At 39.5% G+C, this 26324-nt stretch overlaps 1 protein-coding gene across 5 annotated transcripts in view; it reads left to right on the top strand.

The window, feature by feature from the left end:
- tcf4 (transcription factor 4) overlaps positions 1-26324 on the top strand; it is a 563422-nt gene that overhangs the window by 408465 nt on the left and 128633 nt on the right. The gene's annotated exons all lie outside the window — the stretch shown is intronic.

Raw genomic sequence — 26324 nt, 5'->3', positions numbered from 1 at the left:
AGGCCATGAGGCCGTTAGATCATTGATTAACCAAAAGAAAATAATTATGTCCAATTGAAATATAACAAAAAGTAACATTTTTCTCAGAGCAAAAAAATATTATGTGGTGTTTAAAAAAAAAAAATTCTTATGTTCTTGCTCTTTTATTTGAATTCTGATAGTGGATTATTTTAGGGTCTTCCCTTTGCTGAGGATGTTAAAAAGAGATGGCAGTGCTGTGTTCAACAAAGCCTCGGTTGTTTGAACGCTCACCAACAGTCTGCCTCTGTCTGCTCCACGCCTGGCGAGTCTTCGGGCCTCCATCAAGCCCTTCAAACCCCCGAGGTCTACACCAGGCCACGGCTTCCCGAATATATTTTTTAAACCCGCTTTTAGCTCGGAGACGTCATTTTTTTTCTATCTCGGCAGCTTCACCCGGAGCCATGGCTCTCCAGCAAGGCGCTGCCACGGGGCTCGGTGTGGCACCGCTTTGTTTGGTGACTGGCTGTTAGATGGCACATTGTGTTGATGGTCTTGATCCGGTGCCAAGCTCCTTTCCAGCCACACTTTCCCCCCCTACCCCCTGTCTCACTCTCCCTGTCTGTATCACAGCTTGTTTACACTCCATGTCCGCTGGCAAAGAGAAACATGCAGAAAAGCAGTGTGATAACCAAACGCTGTTTGTCTCGTGTTCTTGTATTTGGAGGTTTTTGCAAGGTCGGGGTTCGGGTACGGCGTGGTTGAGGCCGGTTTGTGTGTTGTGAAGGAGCCAGGGGGGGGGGGGGGTAAAGTGGGCCAGAGTTGTCGGGGTTTGGAGAGAAGAGACAGAAACGCCTGGACGGATGTGCTGCGGCAGCCGTGAGCCCGGCCCGCAGAGACCATACACTGAGCAGGCTGAACTGGGGCTTTGGAGTGGGGAGTGTCTGTGGGGGTGGGGGGGGAGTAGATGCCAGGAGAGAAAGAGGAGGGTGAGGGCCAGGGCCTGTGCTTCGGTTCGCGGCTGTCAGCGTGCTAACTTAAGCTCCGGCAGCTTAATGAGGCAACAGAAAGCTCGGGCTTAAAACAAAAGGCCTCATTTAAAGGAGGGCCGGCCCGGCCAGCTATTGTTATGCTAACACAACATTTGAATATTCAGTAAGTTTTAATTAGGAGGGTCCAGAAGCAGCCTGCCAAAAATCCTGCTGTCCGGCGTCACCGTGCAGCTTCCGCAAAAAGCACACTTTTTTTTCCCGCTTTAAATCACGTCGGCGGTGCTTTTGAGGCCGTGTCTGAGCAGTATTCTTTCATTTTCAATTGCTCCTCAGAATGATCCACACATACATATTTTTTTTGTAATAGCTTTGAATTACACATGTAATTTAAATAAAGATTTATAATATTATTTGTAGCATTTTTGCCCTTTAATCACAATTTCAGCTATTTAGTACAAGTCCAAGGCCAAAAGCTTCCATTTCATTCCCTATGTGAATGCTTAAGAAAATGCACACTTTTTTTAATGCACGTACAATTTTAATTAAACTGAATTGTATGTTTTGCAATTTGTTGCAAAAATATGGATTTAATTACATTCAAATAATTATTATTTATATACATACTGTATGCATTTGTGGATACTTATTTCACATTGTAAGACATTTATTTTGTGAAGTGCTTCGCAAACAGGGCCCGGAAGAATATTCTCCTACGAATAACATATTTTTTGTTAAATGTATCTTTTATTTAATTGTACATTTTGGTACAAGGTTGGGGGGGGGGATGAGTGTATGTGCTTGTCATTGTGAAGTTAGTGTCCTGTGCACTATCATCCTGGCACTTAGCTTGTTGGAATCACAGCACAGCATGTTATGCAATTTTAACTTTATAAATAGAAACATTTGAATGTGTACGTGTGTGGGTGTGTGTGTGTGTGTGTGTGTTTGTGTGTGTGTGTGTGTGTGTTTGTGTGTGTGTGCAGGCCTCTGACTTTATCTGGCATTCTTGTTGTGGGGAAACCATTAAGAAATAATAATAATGGTCATATTTATTTACACGGTTTACCTGATGCATGGTTATGACAATTAATTATATGAGCATTGTATATTTATAAATAATATATTTTAGCGTGTAGGCATTGCCATACACGGACGTTTCTTATTGATTTTTTGATAAATACCACCTCGCTTTGTCGGATGGGTCATCTGGGGTTTCCTCGGGTGTTGTTAAGGTTTGGTGTGTGTGAGTGTGTGTGTGTGTGTGTGTGTGTGTGTCGGTATCAGCAGCATCGCTGTCAGATAATCTGATGCAGAAGGATTACTGTGTGAACCATTGCAGCGTGCATGGCGCCTCGGCCGGACACACACACACACACACACACGCACACACACACACGCACACACACACAAATAGGTTAAAAGGCCAAAGGACTGAGTTGGCTGCCTTGTTTACCTCTGTTTTTTGTGCTTTTTTTGTGTCAGAGATACACATTTGTAAACAAATGAAATAAAACACAACATAAAAATAGCCTGTTATTCAAAATAGAAAAACACACTGCAGACGACGATATATTTTTTGATATAAAGTGCCTTTTTAAAAAAAAAAAAAGAAATGTATCTCAGGCACATTGACAATGTATCTTTTTTTTGTCTTATTGGACAACCCATCAAACATATCAGGTGATTATTCAATGTTTATTCTTAGAGAACATTTCTTATCCCGGCGAATTAGTCGTTGCTAATTTTGAGAAAAGGGTCATTAGGAGATAATTAGTGACGTCTCATTGTCAAGTATGAATGACTGGGGAACTGGTGATGTCAGTGGTAGGTGACACCGATGATCAATTTTCTTTCCCGTTGCTTTTTGAATTCATCTCAACGCGAGTAAATGAATATGAGATCTCGTCCGCATTATTGACACAGGAAAATGGGTGTTTTTTGAATTCGTATGTTGTATGCGGGTTGAGTCCACTTGTTTTTTGCTCCGACGTCATAAACCCTTGACTTTAATGTACAAGGGCACAGCTGCCAAGCGATGTGTGGCACGTCCACGCACACATGCATGCATGCACAAATGCTCACCGACATGCACGCCGCTTAATGCCTGCGTTATGTATGCATGAGTGTAAAACGGGAGAAAGGGCCACGGCACATCAGACCGGAGCTGCATTCTTCGGATAGCTGGGAATTTCCACCTCCGACTAGCCGATGGGGAGAGAATCTCTTTTTCTCCGAGTCACAGGTTAGATACCCGGTGACTGACTGAGCCCCTGCCAGCTCGCTCAAACCTATGAAAATCAAGGTCAGCTGGCAGACCGGGGGACAGGCAGCACATGATGGTTCATTTATCAGGTCGGCTTGATGTAGATGCACATCAAAGTACAAAGCACTTTTTTAACGGCCAGCTTCGGTTGATGTAGTAAGACCAGAACTGACCTGCTCAATGACAGATAACATTTTTGCGTTCAAATAAGGGATCACAATTGTATTTCTTAATGCAACATTCAATTATCCATGCTATGAATTAGGGCGATGGCAAGACATTAAATTCCACGCATTTTGAAGTGAGACCAAATAGATGGGCACGCAAAATAATTGACTACCTAAACAGATGTTAAAACAGAAGGTAAACAGGAAGAGCGTATTTGCTATAAATATTGCACGACCATAAATACATACCTGACCGGTGAATGAAGTGGTGTTGCTCCAGCTGGCAGGTGGTGTTATACGGTAAATCACCATTGCCTCGGTCATGGATGATGTTTTTCAGCTGACCGACAGTGAAAGTCCGTGTCTTCGCTCAGAAAATGTGTCTTCTGAATTAACTTCATATAGCATTAGTGTTGTCCCGGTACCAATACCAAAATTATTTTGATACTTTTCGGTACTTTTCTAAATAAAGAGGACCTCAAAAAATTGCAATATTGGCTTTATTTTAACAACACATTTTAGGGTACATTAAACATATGTTTCTTATTGCAAGTTTGTCTTTAAATAAAATAGTGAACATACAAGACAACTTGTCTTTTATTAGTAAATAAGCAAACAAAGGCTCCTAATTTAGCTGCTAATGTATGCAGTAACATATTGTGTCATTTTCCATTCTATTATTCTGTCAAAATTATGAAGGACAAGTGGTAGAAAATGAATTATTCATCTACTTGTTAATTTACTGTTAATATCTGCTTACTTTCTCTCTTAACACGTTCTATCTACACTTCTGTTAAAATGTAATAATCACTTATTCTTCTGTTTTTTTTGATACTTTACATTAGTTTTGGGCCCTGCGATGAGGTGGCGACTTGTCCAGGGTGTACGCCGCCTTCCGCCCGATTGTAGCTGAGCTCCAGCGCCCCCCGCGACCCCAAAGGGAATAAGCGGTAGAAAATGGATGGATGGATTAGTTTTGGAAGAAACCACGTATTTGGGTATCAATCCGATACCAAGTCATTACAGGATCATACATTGGTCATATTCAAAGTCCTCATGTATCCAGGGACGTATTTATATATACATATATATATATATATATATATATATATATATATATATGTATATATATATATATATATATATATGTATATACACTGTATTTTTCGGACTATAAGTCGCAGTTTTTTTCTTGGTTTGGTCGGGCTCCAGTGCGACTTATATATGTTTTTTTCCTTCTTTATTATGCATTTTCGGCAGGTGCGACTTATACTCCGAAAAATACGGTATATAAAGGTTTATTTGAAATAGGGACAGATACAGAAACATAGAGATCTGAAACAGCTATCCAATGTATGCATCATAGTGTTTGTAGCCAAAGCTAATTTACAACACTTGTCCCCAACAACAACAACAACAACAACAACAATACAGATCCAACATCATTAAAATAGGAAAATAAAAAAATAGAATAAGGCAAAGACGAGTCGATAATAATGATAATAGTATTAATACAGACAAAGTGCAAACTAGATAAAAGCCAATAATAATAATAACACAGACAAAGTGCAGACTAGATAAAAACCAATTAGTAAACATTTGTAAAAACTAAACATGGGAACACGATTGTTGCTCAACTAGCCACAATTTTGTTTGTCTTTTGAAAGTGACAATAAACATAATATACATTTTTTTTAAACGAAAGAAGATGTTGTGATGCTAAAAAACATCAACGTAATCATAGAAGTATCGACTAGATACGCTACTGTACTTGGTATCATTACAGATGACGCCACCAATGGCGTTTGTTTACATTTTGACGCCGGTGAGCTACGGTGTGTAGTGAAGCAAGTTTAGCTATTCCTCGTACTGCAGGGATGATACTTGTAAGAAACATACTTTATTTGTTGCCAGGATTAGTGATTTAGGATTAGCTAAAACACTGCCGACTGGGGCTGGACTTTAGCCGCTAGCTAGCTAGCCATGTCTTAAAGCACCTCTTCCTGAGGGCGTTTCAGTGTTATAACTTCACCTTTATCGTTAGTTCTTAAGCCAAAATGCGTCCGTTCTCTCTTTTCTGTCTACACACTGTGTCTGCTTGTAAGTACTCTGTGATTGTGCGCTGCCGAACATGCTCGTCTGCTCGTAAATCAGCATTGACACGACGTGACGACGACGGAGGTGGGGTGGCAGACCGGTACATTTCAGATATAGTATAGTACCGTATATGATTCATTAGTATTGCAGTACTAAACTAATACCGGTATACCGTACCACCCTATATAGCATATTAACAGACTCAGATAGCATATTTAATTGAACCCAACAAACAGAATCCCAGCTACAGTAACATGCTGCATTGTTGTACTGCTATTGAACTGAGAACAGTGTGTGTGCAAGATGTTCATATTCAGTATGTACCAAGCACAAGCTTCGCTGCAGGAAACCAAGCTCAAGTAAGTTAACATTTTTTGGCAAGAGAACAAAGCAAAGCTGCAGTATGTGTGTCTCTTTGTGGGTAAAAACACACTCTCAAACACTTGTCCGCCGCTTGTATTCGTCGACAAGCTACACACCGGCACAAACATATGAGACGCTCCCAGTATTCAACGACGAAGTAGAAAAACGGTCCGGTCCTTGTTTTGTTAAGCGTGTTTGTGTGTTTGTGAGTGTGTTTAATGGGTCAGTCATGCTGTGGCGAGCAGTTAGAGAGCCTGCATGGTCTCACAGATAATCACTGGACAGCTGTCACACTTTGAACAAAAACAACACAACTGTAACAGGCTGCATCAGAGTACAGCAGTTGCTGCATTTTAGCATACAAATGTAGCATTTTGGATGTGCTGTATGCAGCACACCCAAAGTGCAGGGCAGAATCTGGAAGTGAAATAGTTCAATTTAAAAGGCTATTAGAGCTGAATGACTATGACACACATGTTTATTTTGATTGCCATTGAAATCACAATTAATAACACGATTCATTATCAATTTCAAAACATGAGTATTTTTTTGTACCACTAAAACTCAACTTTAAATATAAAAAAACAAAAATAAAAAAAAAACCAGACATACTGTATTTTTCAGACTATAAGGCGCACTTAAAATCCTTTCATTTCCTCAAAACTCGACAGTGCGCCTTATAACCCGGTGCGCCTAATGCAGGGGTCGGCAACCCGCGGCTCCGGAGCCGCATGCGGCTCTTTGATCACTCTGATGCGGGTCAGCAGCTTACTTGCCGAACCCCCCGATTTTCCCGTGAGACTTTCGGAATTCAATGACTCTGGCAGAAAACTCCCGGGATTAATATTCACCGATTTTCACCCTTACATCTATAATAAGGGCGTGCCATGATGGTACAACATTTGACGCCCTCTACAATCTGTATTAATAGTGTGCCAGCCCAACCACTTGTTATACAGTATGCATCTTCTGCTTGCACACGTACGTGACAGCAACGCATACTTGGTCAACAGCCACACAGGTTACACTGACGGTGACCATATAAAACAACTTTAACACTCTTACTAATAATGCGCCACACTGTGAACCCACACCAAACAAGAATGACAAACACATTTCGGGAGAACATCTGCACCGTAACACAACATAAACACAACAGGACAAATACCCAGAATCCCATGCAGCCCTGACTCTTCCGGGCTACATTATACACCCCTGCTACCACCAAACTCCGCCCCCACCCCAACCCTGCTCCCTCAAACATCAACCCCCCCCTCTCTGTGCGTCGGTTGAGGTGGACGGGGTTTGGTAGCGGGGTTGTATAATGTATCCCGGAAGAGTTAGGGCTGCATGGGATTCTGGGTATGTGTTCTGTTGTGTTTATGTTGTGTTACAGTGCAGATGTTCTCCCGAAACGTATTTGTCATTCTTGTTTGGTGTGGGTTCACAGTGTGGCGCATTATTAGTAAGAGTGTTAAAGTTTTTTTTATACCGCCACCGTCAGTGTAACCTGTGTGGTTGATGAGCAAGTATGCCTTACTGTCACTTTCGTGAGCAAGCGGAAGCCCACACAACATGTGGCTGATCAGGCACGCTGGTTGTAGTGGGTGCTATATGCTGTACCATCTCGGCCCGCATGACGCTGACAATCGCCATTCATATAAAACCCGCGTGCCGCACCAGCATTCAAATTCCATATTAAGGTGCGGGCCGCGTGTCTGAGACCCCTGGTTTATACATAGCACAAAGCAAAAAAAAAATGTGTATGCAGTGTTATTTCATTTTAAATTTCAAAAAATTTTGCGGCTCCCATTGTTTTCTATAATTTGTGAAACTGATCAAAGTGGCTCTTTGACTGGTAAAGGTTGCCGACTCCTGGCCTAATGTAAGAAATCATTTTGGTTGTGCTTAACGACCTCGAAGCTATTTAAGTTGCAGAATATCTGGAGAAATGAGGATGCCACATCCTTAGGCTTCCATTTACCAGTTCCAGCTCTTTTTTCGCCAATGAAATACCCAACATATTGTAATAAATAGTTTTGTTTTGTTTTAATTTAATTTGGATCAAACGGAACTCAAGCAGTTGGACTGTGATAACACTTTGCAGAAGCGGATGCAGACATTTGAATCAGATGTTGAGTCCTCTAAACTGGAGTGGTGCTCTTGTGTTTGAAATGTGATTGTGCCAGATGACTTCAATCTTGTTGTCATTATTTCTTAATGAGTTTTAGTTTTTCATTTTTAAAAGTCATTGATCGGAATCTATACCTACTGTAATGCATTCACAAAAGAGGTTGCTGAAATGATTCATAACATGCAGTTATTACCACAGATTAAAACACTTCCGGTCTCGATAACATGTCTGTGACATGCTTCTTGGATTAATACCACAAGAAATCACAAATTAGAACCCGTTTCTCAACACCTCTGTTCAGAGCAGCAAAGGTTTGGAGGGCTGTGTCTCATGCAAATGAGCCACGACCGCCAATATTAGGCTATGTCTACACTAAGCCGGATAACCCCTTAAACAAATATTTATTTAGCCTAAGCCCCGTTTCAGCCACACTAAACCATCGTTTAAGGTCCCCCCTCCTCGGACATTTTTTTTACACGGGTAAATGCGCCGTCTATTTCTAGAATCTCCGGCTCTTAGCTTTGTATGGACTCATTGACCGTTTACAAACTGAGTTCGGAGAGGAAGTGACGCCAGAAAGACCACGCCCCACACAGGAAGTGACATCAGAAAGAACACGCCACAGCCAGGTTCATAATTAAGCGGTTTCGTAACTCGGACCTAACCACTGGAAATATGAAAGCGAGTCATCCAGACATGCCGTGTCTCTCCTTTCGTATGTACAGACACTTGTGGAAATCCCACATGAATACCTTAAGAGAAAGCGATTGCAGCTATTTGGGATACAACACTTCTCAGATGGCAAGGGAACTTTCGAATGTCCAGATTAGCTGTGATCCTACTTACCGAAAACTTCTTCCATTTGTATAAGGAGAGTCAAGAAGAATGCGGGCTCCTGTGGATGTGATAAAAAAGGTAGAGTGTGCTTTGTATTACCTGGCCGTCGAGGGAAGACTACGGAAAACGACAAATGCTTTTGGACTAGCAAAGCAGACTGTATCAGTTATTGTCCGCCATGTACCGTATTTTTCGAACTATAAGTCGCAGTTTTTTTTCATAGTTTGACCGGGGGTGCGACTTATACTCAGGAGCGACTTATGTGTGAAATTATTAACACATTACCGTAAAATATCAAATAATATTATTTAGCTCATTCACGTAAGAGACTAAGGGCAGCACGGTGGCAGAGGGGTTAGTGCATCTGCCTCACAATACGAAGGTCCTGAGTAGTCTTGGGTTCAATCCCGGCCGGGCTCGGGATCTTGCTGTGTGGAGTTTGCATGTTCTCCCCGTGACTGCGTGGGTTCCCTCCGGGTACTCCGGCTTCCTCCCACCTCCAAAGACATGCACCTGGGGATAGGTTGATTGGCAACACTAAATTGGCCCTAGTGTGTGAATGTGAGTGTGAATGTTGTCTGTCTATCTATGTTGGCCCTGCGATGAGGTGGCGACTTGTCCAGGGTGTACCCCGCCTTCCGCCCGATTGTAGCTGAGATAGGCTCCAGCGCCCCCCGCGACTCCAAAAGGGAATAAGCGGTAGAAAATGGATGGATGGATGGATGGATAACGTACACTTATTCAGCCTGTTGTTCACTATTCTTTATTTATTTTAAATTGGTGTTGGGTTTTATCAAATACATTTCCTCAAAAAATGCGACTTATACTCCAGTGCGACTTATATATGTTTTTTTCCTTCTTTATTATGCATTTTCGGCCGGTGCGACTTATACTCCGAAGCGACTTATACTCCGAAAAATAGGGTATGTCGCGGACTCAACGTCTAGGTCCAGAGTATATGAAGTCACCAAAAACGAATGGACAATGAAGATGAAGGCAAAAGAGTGAGGAGTGTCCTAACCCGATATCTAGATCCCAAGATTGATTGATGTGAAATGTTCTTTATCACAATGTTTACTTTCACTTGTCCATTAAAGATTTGATTAATTTATGATGGCTCAGGTGTGATTCACTACAATAGGGCCCCACAGCACACTGGATTCTAGTTAATTGAAATACCACAACACTGGGTATTGTTCAGATAAGTTAAATTTGAGAACTTGCACACAAATCAACACTGGAGGTGACTCTGACGTGCGCATTTTCCGCGCATGCGTACTAGGTCGCGTTGTGACGGATGGTGGGAGGGGCTCTTAAACGACCATTGTGAGTGTGTGGACAAGGATAAGGTTAGGTGGGATTTACCCTGGATAACCTTAGTGTAGAAGGGGCCTGAGAATGTCTTGCTAAAAGACACATTTTCTCACACAAGTAGCTAATATACAAAGTACAATGCTGGACCAGACAGACTTGGAGCAGCCTGAGGTCTTCATAACCATCAAACAGTCCACTCAGGATTTTGCGGGACCTTTTTAGATTGCTGCGGCCCTAAATGTTTAATTTTACAGTAGTTTTTCCTCAAACATTTTGATGTAAGTTTTTTGTAATACATTTGCCGAAGAAAGTCAATCAGTTCATGGTCACAAACTCGTATAAGACAGATCTAGTCAGAGAGAATGGTGGAGGTTTCAAAGTATCTATCTTCCTCCTCTAAAAATGGGTGCTCATTTAATGATAATAGATATTAATGCTCAGACAAGGAGAGTTTTGCCGAAGTACATGTCAAACTACTTCCTTAACGTAAATGACCGCCATAACCACAACACCAGGAGGAGCTCCACTAACTACGTTAAACCCAGATTCCGAACTAACAAAGGTCTTAACTCATTCTCTTTCTATGCCACATCAATGTGGAATGCGCTCCCAATAGGTATAAAAGAAAGTGCATCTCTATCCTCCTTCAAAACCGCAATAAAAGTTCACCTCCAGGCAACTACAACCCTAAACTAACACATTTGGTAATAATCAAATGTAAACAATCAAATGCAGATACTTTTTGTTATGCCTTCTGATCTCTCTCTCTCTCTCTCTCTCTCTCTGTCTCTCTCTCTCTCTCTCTCTCTCTCTCTCTCTCTCTCTCTCTCTCTGCCCACTACTTGCTGTCCATATCCTACCAAGTCAGACCTACACTGTTCCAATATCTATTTCTCTGTTCTCAATTGTTGATGACTGATGATAACAACCAAACCTACCCCCCCTCCACACCCCGGATTGTAAATAATGTAAATAATTCAATGTGATTATCTTGTGTGATGACTGTATTATGATGATAGTATATATCTGATAGTACATATCTGTATCATGAATCAATTTAAGTGCACCCCGACTTAAACAAGTTGAAAAACTTTTTCGGGTGTTACCATTTAGTGGTCAATTGTACGGAATATGTACTTCACTGTGCAACCTACTAATAAAAGTCTCAATCAATCAATCAATGCTGTATTGTGGGGCAAAACTACTGTTGTTAAGCTACAGTGGAGTGAAGTCTGCTTGAATGAGAGGCAAATGTCTCCTAAGACAATCTGAACAGGCCGTTTCTGGGTGTTGTTGATAAATGGCTTTCGCTTTGCATAGTAGAGTTTTAACTCGCACTTACAGTTGTAGCGACAAACTGTAGTTACTGACAGTGTTCCTGAGCCCATGTGGTGATATCCTTTATACATTGATGTCGCTTTTTGATGCAGTACCGCCTGAGGGATCAAAGGTCACGGGCATGCCGCTTACGTGCAGTGGTAAGCGGCTTCTCCAGATTCTCTGAATCTCTTTTGATGATATTACGGAGCCTATAAGGTGAAATCCCTAAATGGCTTGGAATAGCTCGTTGAGAAATGTTCTTAAAGGGGAACATTATCACCAGACCTAGGTAAGCGTCAGTATATACCTTGATGTTGCAGAAAAAAGACCATATATTTTTTTAACCGATTTCCGAACTCTAAATGGGTGAATTTTGGCAAATTAAACGCCTTTCTATTATTCGCTCTCGGAGCGATGACGTCACAACGTGACGTCACATCGGGAAGCAATCCGCCATTTTCTCAAACACATTACAAACACCGAGTCAAATCAGCTCTGTTATTTTCCGTTTTTTCGACTGTTTTCCGTACCTTGGAGACATCATGCCTCGTCGGTGTGTTGTCGGAGGGTGTAACAACACGAACAGGGACGGATTCAAGTTGCACCAGTGGCCCAAAGATGCGAAAGTGGCAAGAAATTGGACGTTTGTTCCGCACACTTTACCGACGAAAGCTATGCGACGACAGAGATGGCAAGAATGTGTGGATGTCCTGCGACACTCAAAGCAGATGCATTTCCAACTGGACTGGACAGATCAGCTTTCAGGAAAAGAGAGCGGATGAGGGTATGTCTACAGAATATATTAATTGATGAAAACTGGGCTGTCTGCACTCTCAAAGTGCATGTTGTTGCCCAATGTATTTCATATGCTGTAAACCTAGTTCATAGTTGTTAGTTTCCTTTAATGCCAAACAAACACATACCAATCGTTGGTTAGAAGGCGATCGCCGAATTCGTCCTCGCTTTCTCCCGTGTTGCTGGCTGTCGTGTCGTTTTCGTCGGTTTCGCTTGCATACGGTTCAAACCGATATGGCTCAATAGCTTCAGTTTCTTCTTCAATTTAGTTTTCGCTACCTGCCTCCACACTACAACCATCCGTTTCAATACATGCGTAATCTGTTGAATCGCTAAGCCGCTGAAATCCGAGTCTGAATCCGAGCTAATGTCGCTATACCTTGCTGTTCTATGCGCCATGTTTGTTTGTGTTGGCATCACTATGTGACGTCACAGGAAAATGGACGGGTGTGTATATAACGATGGTTAAAATCAGGTACTTTGAAGCTTTTTTTAGGGATATTGCGTGATGGGTAAAATTTTGAAAAAAACTTCGAAAAATAAAATAAGCCACTGGGAACTGATTTTTAATGGTTTTAACCCTTCTGAAATTGTGATAATGTTCCCCTTTAAAGTGTTCGACAATTTGCTCACACATTTGTTCACAAAGTGGTTACCCTCGCCCCATCCTTGTTTGTGAATGACTGAGCATTTCATGGAAGCTGCTTTTATACCCAATCATGGCACCCACCTGTTCCCAATTAGCCTGTTCACCTGTAGGATGTTCCAAATAAGTGTTTGACGAGCATTCCTCAACTTTTTTGCCACTTGTGCCAGCTTTTTTCAAACAAGTTGCAGGCATCGAATTCCAAATGAGCTAATATTTGCCAAAAATAACAAAGTTTCTCAGTTCGAGTGTTAAGTATCTTGTCTTTGCAGTCTATTCAATTGAATATAGGTTGAAAAGGATTTGCAAATCATTGTATTCTGTGTTTATTTACGATTTACACAACGTGCTAACATCACTGGTTTTGTGTTTTGTAGTTGGAGTAGTACCCAGGGACAAATTTGATAGGTGAATAACGACTATAGAAGAAATCTGCGGGAAAGTGGCAGTGGTTAGACAAAGTGGCGAGCTTGTTCATAACTTCCAGGGATGGGTTGAATTTGCGCAAATTGCTGGGATGCATCATAAAACCCAGAGAGGTCTAATGCAACAGTTCCTTTGAAATAAATCACGAATGTTGTATGAACTTATCCGCTCATGTAACCCGGTGGCTGGATGATTTAATGGCTGCACATGCACTTTAAACATGAAGAGGTCAAGGGGTTAAAATCCCTGTAAACCAAAATGATGAAGAAGAAGGATTAAGTGTGATAATGTATGTCGGTATGTTTATGGCTTTGCCTCTGGTAAAAGAGAAGAAAATAAATACTCTGTGTGTGTGAAGCACGACAACGATTTATTGTTGCTTCATTGTTGTTGTTTTTTGGTTGTAGACCTCTTTATGAATGAGCATCACGATGAATATTGTAGCCCCCTGTGATGACAATGTCTCTCACGATATATCATTTATCATATATACATGATAATAGAAGCATTACAACGGCTCTTAATTTGGCTGCTGACTCATGCAGTAGCATAGTGCGTCATTTCCGGTTGTATTATTTTCTCAACATTATTATCTATCTACTTGTTAATTTACTGTTAATAGCTAGTTATTTTTTGTTTTAACATGGTTCTATCTGCTAAAATGTACTAAGCTGTTGTTTTAGGTTTGGGCGATACTTCAAATTAGGGTATCAACCCAATAAAATACTGTAGTTACAGGGGCAATAGTTTATACCGCACGTGTCAAACTCAAGGCCCTGTGGCCAAATGTGGCCCACCACAATATTTTATGTGGCCCGCGAAAGCCTGGAAATAATATGCGTTAATAAAATGCTTAATCTTTTCTTACTAAATGTATTTGTTCTTTCCCTTTTGACATTAAAAATCATGTACTGCATGCAATTGCATATCTTTTAAAATTCAATATTATAAAAATCTAAATATTATCATGTATTCCAAAAATATTTTTTGTTAAAATAAAAAAATATATACTGTACTTAAATATCTGCTTGACTTATGATATCAAAAATAATTTTAAATCAAATTGTAGACCGTAAAATTGACAATAGATTTTACGGTTAAATTCCGCCGACTGAGTTTTGTACCGTAAAATCAACTTTGTTACTGTTTTTTTCCCATATACAGTAAAACACTAAAACATTTAAAAAAAAAACACAAAAAAACCCATTAATACAACAAGATTTTACGGTAAAACAAAATAAAACAGGCTTTAAATTTACCGCTAAAAACGATGGTATTGTTTCTTCATTCCATTCCATTTATTAAATTTTTTTATATGCTGTAAAAAAACCCACTGCTTTTTCTGTAAAATTCTGGTGACTGAGCTGACAGTTTTTAAAGTTAATTGTAATATTTTTTTGTAGCTTATGTAAAAATATATATTGTTAATGTAAGATATATATACATGCATATTCAAAATAGAGAGTAGATCCAGCAGAAAATAGACATTATAAATAGAGATGTCTGCTAATGGCTTTTTTGCCGATATCCGATATTCCTATATTTTCCAACTCTTAATTACCGATTCCGATATCAACCGATACCGATATATACAGTCGTGGAATTAACACATTATTATGCCTAATTTTGTTGTGATGCCTCGCTGGATGAATTAAACAATGTAACTTTTGGTTTGGTGGTAGCGGGGGTGTGTATTGTAGCGTCCTGGTAGAGTTAGTGCTGCAAGGGTTTCTGGGTATTTGTTCTGTTGTGTTTATTTTGTGTTACGGTGGGGATGTTCTCCCGAAATGTGTTTGTCATTCTTTTTTGGTATGGGTTCACAGTGTGGCGCATATATGTAACAGTGTTAAAGTTGTTTATACGGCCACCCTCAGTGTGGTCTGTATGGCTGTTGACCAAGTTTGCTTTGCATTCTCTTATGTGTGTGTAATAGCCGCATATATTACGTGACTGGGCCGGCACGCTGTTAGTATGGAGGAAAAGCGGAGGGGACGACAGGTTGTAGAGCACGCTAAAGGCAGTAGCTTTAAGGCACGCCCCCAATAATGTTGGCCGGGTGGAAATCGGGAGAATGATTGCCCCGGGAGATTTTCGGGAGGGGCACTGAAATTCGGGAGTCTCCCGAGAAAATCGGGAGGTTAAAACCGATACCGATAATTTCCGATATTACATTTTAAAGCATTTATCGGCCGATAATATAGGCAGGCTGATATTATCGGCCATCTCTAATTATAAACAAAGAGAAGTAGCTAACATAGACTGTGTCAGGTAATAGACAAATATGCGCGGGCTCCATCTAGTAGTACGCCCAAATAATCACTTAACTAAGCATTCAAACAGTGTTACTGTTCAAACTGTGTGTAATGTTAAAATATATATAAACATTTGCCTTGTTTTTAATTAATATCTAGGCTTATAACGCTACTACTGTATTTTAATGTGGTTCATTATGGTGATACTTAAAGTTTGAGAACCACCGGTCTATATTGCGTAAAAACTAGTCTTGTTTTATAGTCATTTACTATATTTCTAATATTTTTTCTCCTTCAGAGACTATTAATTGTCGAATGTTTCTGATTGTGACTTCCTGTGACAGCCATCTTGATTTGTGGGTTATCCGGTTCGCGTTGCCATGGCGAATGACACGAGGGCGCGTGTCGCCAGTCTGCGTCACTATGGCGACGGGTTCGCCGTGACCCAGCATACCAGGGAACAGCTTCGCTGCACCCCACTCCTCTCGTGCAGCCTCTTCAATAATTGACATACCTCGGCCGCCATCTTAGTTGAGTTGTCTGTCTGCACGTTTCTCCGACAACAACGTCCTTCCGACCCGGAGCTCCGGTGACACCGGTCGCCTTCTGCCAAGTAAACTTTGAAAATTGGCATCCTTAGAGGAGATGAAAATGTCTTGGCAGCCATTTTAGAAGGATGTGAAACTCCTGTTTGCCACTTGCATCAGAAGCAATGTGACAATACTGTATGTACGTTATGTATTGTTCATTTCTTACACACACTTTCAGCATATTAGCGGATGACAACCTTTAAACAAATTTGAATAATAGAATATTGAGACTGATTTGGTGGATTTAAAGATTCCCTTTTTTTTTATAAACGAAATTGTAAATTGGTTTGATTTGAAATGTACTATATTTTGCATATTATATGATGATGTATATTTTAACTGTGGGTCCCTGTTCATAAGCTGTGTGCTTCTAGGGATGACCTTTTTGCAGAACGGACGCTGATATTAACAAAAACAATAATGTAATACAAAATGATGTCTGTAGATAAATAAAAATAATAAAAAATAAAAAATATATATACACGCACACAATGTGCATTTTTTTTTTCATAAATTGCAGCACCAACAGACACAACATAGTTGAGTCTTAAATGTATTAATAGTAATAATAATAATAGATTGTATTTGTAAAAAGCACATTACATTGAGTAAACAACCTCAAAGTGCTAAAGTGTATTAAAAAAATTAAAATATATTAAAAAATAAAAAAAAATAAAAAACTAGAACAGCCAAATAGCTAAAACTAGTATGCATATATCTAAAAAAGAAGGGTTTTTAAGTCTTTTTTTAAAGCATCCACAGTCTGTGGTGCCCTCAGGTGGTCAGGGAGAGTGTTCCACAGACTGGGAGCGGCGGAGCAGAAAGCCCCGTCTCCCATTGTTCGTAGCTTTGTCCTCGGAGGTTGGAGGAGGTTAGCCTGGTCCGGATCATGTTTTGTTATGTTCTGTTAGTTTTGGACTCTATAGTTCCTGTTTTTGGGCACCTTTGTTTGTTTTAGTTACCATGGTTATGTATTATTTCCACCTGATTAGTGTTCGCCCGCTCACCTGCTGCCCGAGCACTAATCAGGCATTATTTAAGCCTGCCTTTGCCGGTCAGTCGGCCTGGCGTCATTGTTTGCTTTACGCAACCTACTAGTAAGTCTTGTTTGTTTCATGCCACAGTTTCGTGAGTGTTCCATGCCATAGTTTATGCTAAGTGTTTGCTTCGTGCTCTCGTCACGTAAGTTTGCTTGTCTTCTAGTCCAGTGTTTTTCAACCTTTTTTGAGCCAAGGTACATTTTTTGCATTGAAAAAATGCAGAGGCACACCACCAGCAGAACTCATTAAAAAAAACGAAACTCAGTAGACAATAAAAAGTCGTTGTCGCAATTGTTGGATATGACTTTAAAGCATAACCGAGCATGCATCACTATAGCTCTTCTCTCAAAGTAGGTGTACTGTCACCACCTGTCACATCGCACCCTGACTTATTTTGAGTTTTTTGCTGTGTTCCTGTGTGTAGTGTAGGGCTGCAACAACTAATCGATTATAAAAATAGTTGGTGATTAATTGAGTTTGTGATTAATTTAGTCATCGATTCGTTGGATCTATGCTATGCGCTGAGGCTTTTTTTTTTTTTATAAACTGCAACATTTACAAACAGCTGAGAAACTAATCAAAATAAGTATGGTGCCAGTATGCTGTTTTTTTTCAATAAAATACTGGAAAGGATAGAAATGTAGTTTGTCTCTTTTATCCGATTATTAATCGATTAATCAAAGTAACAATCGACAGATTAATCGATTATCAAATTAGTTGTTAGTTGCAGCCCTAGTGTAGTGTTTTAGTTCTTGTCTTGCGCTCCTATTTTGGTGTCTTTTTCTCTTTTTTCTGTATTTTCCTGTAGCAGTTTCACGTCTTCCTTGGAGCGATATTTCCCGCATCTACTTTGTTTTAGCAATCAAGAATATTTCAGTTGTTTTTATCCTTCTTTGTGGGGAAATTGTTGATTGTCATGTCATGTTCGGATGTACGTTGTGGACGCCGTCTTTGTTCCACAGTAAGTCTTTGCTGTCGTCCAGCATTATGTTTTTGTTTACTTTGTAGTCAGTTCAGTTTTAGTTTCGTTCTGCATAGCCTTCCCTGAGCTTCAATGCCTTTTCTTTAGGGACACTCACCTTTTGTTTATTTTTGGCTTAAGCATTAGACACCTTTTTACCTTTTTAGTGGTTGAAAAACACTGTTCTAGTCCACGCTAAGTGGTAGCTTAGTTTTGAGTGCGATCAGCACATTATTCCTTTTGCTTGTTTTCTGTTTTTGGTGTTGTTTTGACTTTTCAAGATTAAATCATGTTCCTACCTGCAAGTCCTGTCCAGAGTCGTCCGTTTACATCCCGGGAGAACGAACCTCGCAGTAAGCTGTAACCCTGCCGTGACATAGTGTAGATGTGTTTGGTTTTGTTGGTTTAATGCAGATTATTGTACGCTGTTGTATTTATAAACTTATAAAATAAAAAATACAAATTTTGTGCAACTGTATACCCGTGATAGAGAAGCTTTTGCTTGCCATAATTAGTTATAGGCTAGGAATTAAGTCAATTTGGCAAGCAAAGAGATGAAAAAAAATTTTTTTTTACAGGACCGTATTCTGTCAATCTACCAGAAACTTCCAGGTTTACCATGAACCTACCACCTGAAGCACTGTGTGTGTAAGTGTGTGTGTGTTGGTGTGTGTGTGTTTGTGTGCGCTGCCTCCCACTGGCTTGTTCTCACTCTGACAGCTTTGACTGCTGAGGGGAGCAGAGGTCTTATTGGCTGCATGCCCAGCAACAGGCTTTTTGATTGGCTTTCAGGCCAATTGCTGCTCTGTCAGTTGTGTGTGTGAGTGTGTGTGCGTGTGTGTGTGTGTGTGTGTTTGTTTGGCATCGTGGCAGCAACATAACTCAAACACTGCTACCTGCTGCCTTTGTTTCCAGCTCTATGAGTATAAGGGGTCACGTTATGATTTAAAACGCTTCCTTGTGGTCTACATAACATGTAATGGTGGTTCTTTGGTCAAAATGTTGCATAGATTATGTTTTACAGATCATCTTCAAGCCGCTTTCTGACTGCAGGCATGTGATTTTTCCGTCTAAAGTCGGAATTCCGTCTTTTTTAATCTCAGGAAAAAAATAATAATTATCTCCCGTTTTTCCGGTTTTTTTTCCGACCCCAAATCAAGATTCGAGACGTAGTTTGTATTACGCCGTAGTTGATTGGTCGATATGTTCCTTGTGACCAATCAGGACATCTGTTATGAATGATGACGTTAATAACGTCATCATTCATAATCATACTTGCCAACCCTCCCGAATTTTCCGGGAGACTCCCGAAATTCAGCGCCTCTCCCGAAAAGCTCCCGGGACAAATATTCTCCCGAAAATCTCTCGATTTTCAGCCGGAGCTGGAAGCCACGCCCCCTCCAGCTCCATGTGGACCTGAGTGAGGACAGCCTTTTTTCATGACGGGAGGACAACAGGGTGACAAGAACTAAATCATCCAGACTAGAGATAAATTGTATTAATTAAATATATTTATTAATTTAAAAAAAAAAAACTAAATACATTTTTACTATATTTTGCTAAAAACATCAAAATTAATTGTATTTTTATTTGTATTTTTTCGTGACTCCTTATTACATCCAGCCATAGAATTATACATTAAAATAAACATATTTCAAATAATTGATTTTAAATTATCATTAATTCATTTAAAATGACCATATTTAATTATTAAAATAATTGCTTGTTTATCAACAACTTTAGCATTTTATTCATTACATTTTGGAACTCTCAGAAGCCAAGTTATGTTATACTCCTTAATATTTATTCATGCAAGTTTGAAGTATCAATTATCTAAACACAGTTTTGTTTGCATATTTTCAGGATGTAGATATCTATATCTATATCTATATATATATATATATATATATATATATATGTATGAAATACTTGACTTGGTGAATTCTAGCTGTCAATATACTCCTCCCCTCTTAACCACGCCCCCAACCACGCCCCGCCCCACCCCCGACCACGCCCCCACCCCCCACCTCCCGAAATCGGAGGTCTCAAGGTTGGCAAGTATGTTCATAATGGTTATTACCGCCATTTTCCATATGTAAACGATGTCGGTTCTCGAGAGAAAGGACGCTTTACGAGTAAAAGAAATTGATAAACATGTCAAAAATAAGTTTCGATGGGACTGGATGGAAAGGGAAATCACTGATACTGTTGGGAAGAAGGAAGTTACGACTTTGTTCGGTGATTTTATTCGGAAAATCGATCGTCCCGGAAAGGTTTTGTGCACGTGGTGTCATGATAATATTGACTATGGATCACGAGGTTTCAAGGCTTTGGAAGTACATGCGAAACGCCAAAAACATATGAAACAACTTGAAGCAAGGTATGTTCTATTAATGATGTTTTCATGTCTTTAAACACTAAAATATTTTCTTCAAATGGTGATGTCTTTGTTAATTTTAGCATGTTAAATTGGTGAAAAACCTGGAGCTTCGGGGGGCATCGCCCCCCTTGTCCCCCCCACCGGGGCACCGCCCTGGACCTGGCTGGGGGACGAAGGCCCCCAGACCCCCGGAAATTTTTTCAGTCTTTTTCATTGTGGTCAAATCAAATGCCTGTGACTGCCTCTTCAGAACGCACTGTGTAGTGGGCGGTCTTATTTACGTGCCTCCACTTCGACTGTGTCGTTTCCTCGCCTGCCATGTTGCTATGTAGTTTTTAGCTTTTCCATAAGGCGCACCGGATTATAAGGCGCACTGCCGATGAGCGGGTCCAGTCAGGTCTATTTTCATACAAAAGCCGTGTTAAAAGGGTCTTTTTTTTTTTTTTCAGGACTTGGCTCACCTTCGACAGCGTCTATTTGATTGATTGATTGATTGAAACTTTTATTAGTAGATTGCACAGTACATTACATATTCCGTACAATTGACCACTAAATGGTAACACCCGGATACGTTTTTCAACTTGTTTAAGTCGGGGTCCACGTTAATCAATTCATGGTACAAATATATACTATCAGCATAATACAGTCATCACACAAGTTAATCATCAGAGTACCGTATTTTTCGGAGTATAAGTCGCAGTTTTTTTCATAGTTTGGCCGGGGGTGCGACTTATACTCAGGAGCGACTTATGTGTGAATTATTAACACATTACCGTAAAATATCAAATAATATTATTTAGCTCATTCATGTAAGAGACTAGACGTATAAGATTTCATGGGATTTAGCGATTAGGAGTGACAGATTGTTTGGTAAACGTATAGCATGTTCTATATGTTATAGTTATTTGAATGACTCTTACCATAATATGTTACGTTAACATACCAGGCACGTTCTCAGTTGGTTATTTATGCCTCATATAACGTACACTTATTCAGCCTGTTGTTCACTATTCTTTATTTATTTTAAATTGCCTTTCAAATGTCTAATCTTGGTGTTGGCTTTTATCAAATAAATTTCCCCCAAAAATGTGACTTATACTCCAGTGCGACTTATGTGTTTTTTTCCTTCTTTATTATGCATTTCCGGCCGGTGCGACTTATACTCCGAAAAATACGGTATATACATTGAATTATTTACAATCCGGGGGGTGGGATGTGGAAGGGGTTCAGTCATCAACAATTATATCATCTGAGAAATGGACATTGTAACAGTGTAAATGGTAAATGGTAAATGGGTCGTACTTGTATAGCGCTTTTCTACCTTTTTAAGGAACTCAATGCGCTTTGACACTATTTTCCACATTCACCCATTCACACACACACATTCACACACAGATGGCGGGTAGGTCTGACTTGGTAGGATATGTACAACGAGCAGTGAACATAGTGAGCTCAGAAAGCATAAGAACAAGTATATACATTTGATTATTTACATTTGATTATTTACAATCCGGGGAGGTGGGATGTGGTGGGGGGAGGGCGTTAGTCTAGGGTTGTAGCTGCCTGGAGGTGTTCTTTTAGTGCGGTTTTGATGGAGGATAGAGATGCACTTTCTTTTACACCTGTTGGGAGTGCATTCCATATTGATGTGGCATAGAGGGAGAATGAGTTATGACCTTTGTTAGATCGGAATCTGGGTTTGACGTGGTTTGTGGAGCTCCCCCACTAGTCTATTCGCCGTCATCTTTGTTGTAGCGGTGTAGCGTACAAGGACGGGAGTGGAAGAAGTGTCAAAAGATGGAGCTAACTGTTTTAATGACATTCAGACTTTACTTAAATCATCTCCTCATCCGGAAACAACAACAAGGACAAAAAAACGTCCAACCAGAACTCTCTAATAACTAAAGTTCCTTGGGTGAATTATGTAAACTCACTACACCGGTATGTTTTAGCGCTTCCGGGGTTGGCTGACATCGTCTCACAAGATGTAGTTTCTCTTTAAATATCCTTCTTGAAAATGGCCTTGCAAATATACGTGTTGTCTTGTCTAATCATAAAAAGATGCAGACGAGGCGTGTTGGCTGAGTTCTTAAAGAAACTAATGTCAATATTCCTCCATTGCTTGTTAAATAGAATGTTGTAATAAGTGTGCATATTAAATGTGACTTTTGCATGAGGCTTATCTGTCCACAACGTGCTCATCAAAAACATCCCGCAGCCGGCATGGCTACATTCAACAACCGAGCTCAATTTTTGTTTCATCTGACATCACATAAAAAAAAATAAAATAAAAAAAATAATAATAATAAAATATATATATATATATATATATATATATATATATATATATATATATATATATATTTTAATGTTTTAATTTTTTGTTATTATTATTATTTTTTTAATTACCAAATCAATAAAAAAAAAAACAATTCTTACTCGCTGCTCATACAGTACATTACGTCAGCAGCCCAGGGGATCTTTTGCATCCTGTAAACTGTTTTAAAAAGGTTTTGTTACCAAATGAAATATTGTTTAAATATTTTTTAATGTGTTTGAATCTAGAAACTTGGTAAATCAGGAATCATTTCTGAATCAAAATATCATAGTTAGAGATGTCCGATAATGGCTTTTATGCCGATATTCCGATATCAACCGATACCGATATATACAGTCGAGGAATTAACACATTATTATGCCTAATTTTGTTGTGATGCCCAGCTGGATGCAATAAACAATGTAGCAAGGTTTTTCAAAATAAATTAACTCAAGTTATGGAAAAAAAATGCCAACATGGCACTGCCATATTTATTATTGAAGTCACAAAGTGCATAATTTTTTTTAACATGCCTCAAAACAGTCGCTTGGAATTTGGGACATGCTCTCCCAGAGAGAGCATGAGGAGGTTGAGGTAGGCGTGTTGGGGGGGGGGGGGAGAGTTAATGCTGCAATGGGTTCTGGGTATTTGTTCTGTTGTGTTTATGTTGTGTTACGGTGCGGATGTTCTCCCGAAATGTGTTTGTCATTCTTGTTTGGTGTGGGTTCACAGTGTGGCGCATATTTGTAACAGTGTTAAAGTTGTTTATACGGCCACCCTCAGTGTGACCTGTATGGCTGTTGACCAAGTATGCGTTGCATTCACTTGTGTGTGTAAAAAGCCGTAGATATTATGTGATTGGGCCGTCACGCAAAGGCAGTGCCTTTAAGGTTTATTGGCGCTCTGTACTTCTCCCTACGTCCGTGTACCACTCCGTACAGCTGCATTTTAAAAAGTCATACATTTTACTTTTTGAAACTGATACCGATAATTTCAGATGTTACATTTTAAAGCATTTATCGGCCGATAATATCGGCAGTCCGATATTATCGGACATCTCTTTGTATCAATGTTGTGTCTTGAGTGTCTATGAAGAAAGAGAGTTGAATATCCCGTTAAAATGAACAAAAGCTAAAACTGACAAAGCATTTTGCAGAGGGTTCAAATCCGCCACGTGATGCTGAGGTACAGGTGGTCGACCTTTAGCCTCTGACCTGCCAGGGAAAGTGACAGGTGGAAAATGGTTTCCTTCGGGAGGCAGCTGAGGTCTCCAAGCTGCGTGTTTGTCTCCGACACACACTTTTCCTGTGGTCTCATCTGTTTCAGCACGCATCGTCTGTCTTTTCCTTACGCCGATTTTGGTATTTATGAGGTCAGATCCTAAAAGGAAGGAAAATTCCTCCAAACCGGCCCAGATGTCTTTGTGGCTATTTTTAAAGGCGCAGTCGCACGTGTGTGGAACTCCACTCCATCCCAAATACACACACTTTCTTTAGCAGCAACACACATCACAGTGTCCAGTATAGTTCAGTGAAAATATCCCATCCTAAAATAGACATAACGTGTGTTTCTGCGTGTGCTGCATTTGACTTCTCGGGGACGCTTAAAGCCTTTTTCTCGCTGGCAGTCGTCGGCATGTGGCAGTGATTAAATCAAAGGAAATTGTTGAAATAGAAGTAAGAAAAATGTCTGCGCGATTCCCCTGCCAAGAAAGTCCTGGTGGTTGAAAGGAAAATGGGAGTCTAATAAAACGAGTGTGGAAGAGACTTGTAAAGAGCCGTCACCTGCGGAGAAGTGTTTCTGTTCTTCTGTCCAAAAAGCTGCATTCACACGCAGAGACACAAACACACACACACATACACACACACACACACACACACACCGCTGACATGCAAAACCACCTCGTTTCACTAGCACAGATGGGGAAACCATTCTGACACACACACACACGCACACACAGATGTGGAAGAGTTATTACACGCACTTATTCTTATTTATGATTTGGAACTAAACCAGAATGATGTAGCTCCATTTTTTTGATAATATTATTATTGTTTGAATTGTTCAATTAAAAGTTAACTGTTTTGGTCAGATCTAAAATACTTTTTCATGATCTGTGATTCATTATTTCCTTCCTCTGACGGTCATTTCGCTTTTAAGTGCGCACGCACGCACACACACACACACACATACACACACACGCACACACACACACACACACACACACACACATTCTTGTATTTGTTACCTTCTTGAGACCTGAGAAAAATGCCTACCTTTTTAGGACCACCCTTTCTAGATATTTAAATATTTGTATTTACAACATTAATAATGTATACTTCCATCCATTTTCTATCGCTTGTGCATTCTTAGGGGGGTGCATTCTCAGCTGCATTCGGGCGGAAGGCGGGGTACACCCTGGACAAGTCGTAATATATACATACTATGCGAATGTTAAAAAGCGTGTTGTGAAAAATGAGTTGGAATTTCACCAGAAAAAGGTCCCAGTTTCACAAGAAAAACTTTGAATTTTGGCAGTATTACAGTAAAAGTCGGAATTGTACTCGACGCAAGTCAAAATTTTACAAGAAAAACTGAACATTTGTGTAATATCATGATAAAAGTTGGAATTTTACTCGATAACAGTCGGAATTTTACAAGAAAAGTTCAACATTTTGGCAAATTTATGAAAAGAGTCGTAATTTTACTCGACAAAAGTCACTATTTTATAAGAAAACTTTAAGATTTGGGCAATATTATAATAATAATCGGTATTTTACTTGAAAAAAATTATGACTAAAGTCATCATTTTTCGAAAAAAAATGTCACTATTTTACAAGAACAACAAAAAAATTGGCAATAATGTGATAAAAGTCAGAATTTCATATTTTGCATTAAAAAGTAATATTTTTACATAAAAAAAGTAATCATTTCACAAGAAAATATTGCAATATTACAGAAACAGAAAGAAATTGTTCCCAATTTTATAAGAAAGAAGTCGACACATTGTGAGAAAAATACTGCTTTTAGTTATTTTTTAAATTTTTTGTTTGTAATTGGTTTTTAATCTTCATTATTTACTTCAAGTTATTACAGTATGTCTATATATATATATATATATATATATATATATATATATATATATATATATATATATATATATATATATATACATATATATATATACTTTATTTTATTTTATTTTATTTTATTTTTTTTAATTAATTATGGCCAAAGGGGGCACATTTAAATTTCTTACACATGCTTGTTTTTACATATGTTGGCCAGAGGGGGAGCACTTTTAAAACCGACACAGTCAATTTAGATGCAATGGTTTTCCGTATTGGGACAAGGATTTCGGTCCTCATATGGAAGGTACTTTTCCTTGTTGATGTCTCAAGAAGGATAGAAATCCAAGAACACACACACACACACACACACACACACACACACACACACACTCAGTCCCAGA

The sequence above is a fragment of the Nerophis lumbriciformis genome, linkage group LG20, assembly GCF_033978685.3.
Source record: "Nerophis lumbriciformis linkage group LG20, RoL_Nlum_v2.1, whole genome shotgun sequence".
Taxonomy (NCBI): Eukaryota; Metazoa; Chordata; class Actinopteri; order Syngnathiformes; family Syngnathidae; genus Nerophis; species Nerophis lumbriciformis.
This window is presented reverse-complemented; position numbering and strand designations above follow the sequence as displayed.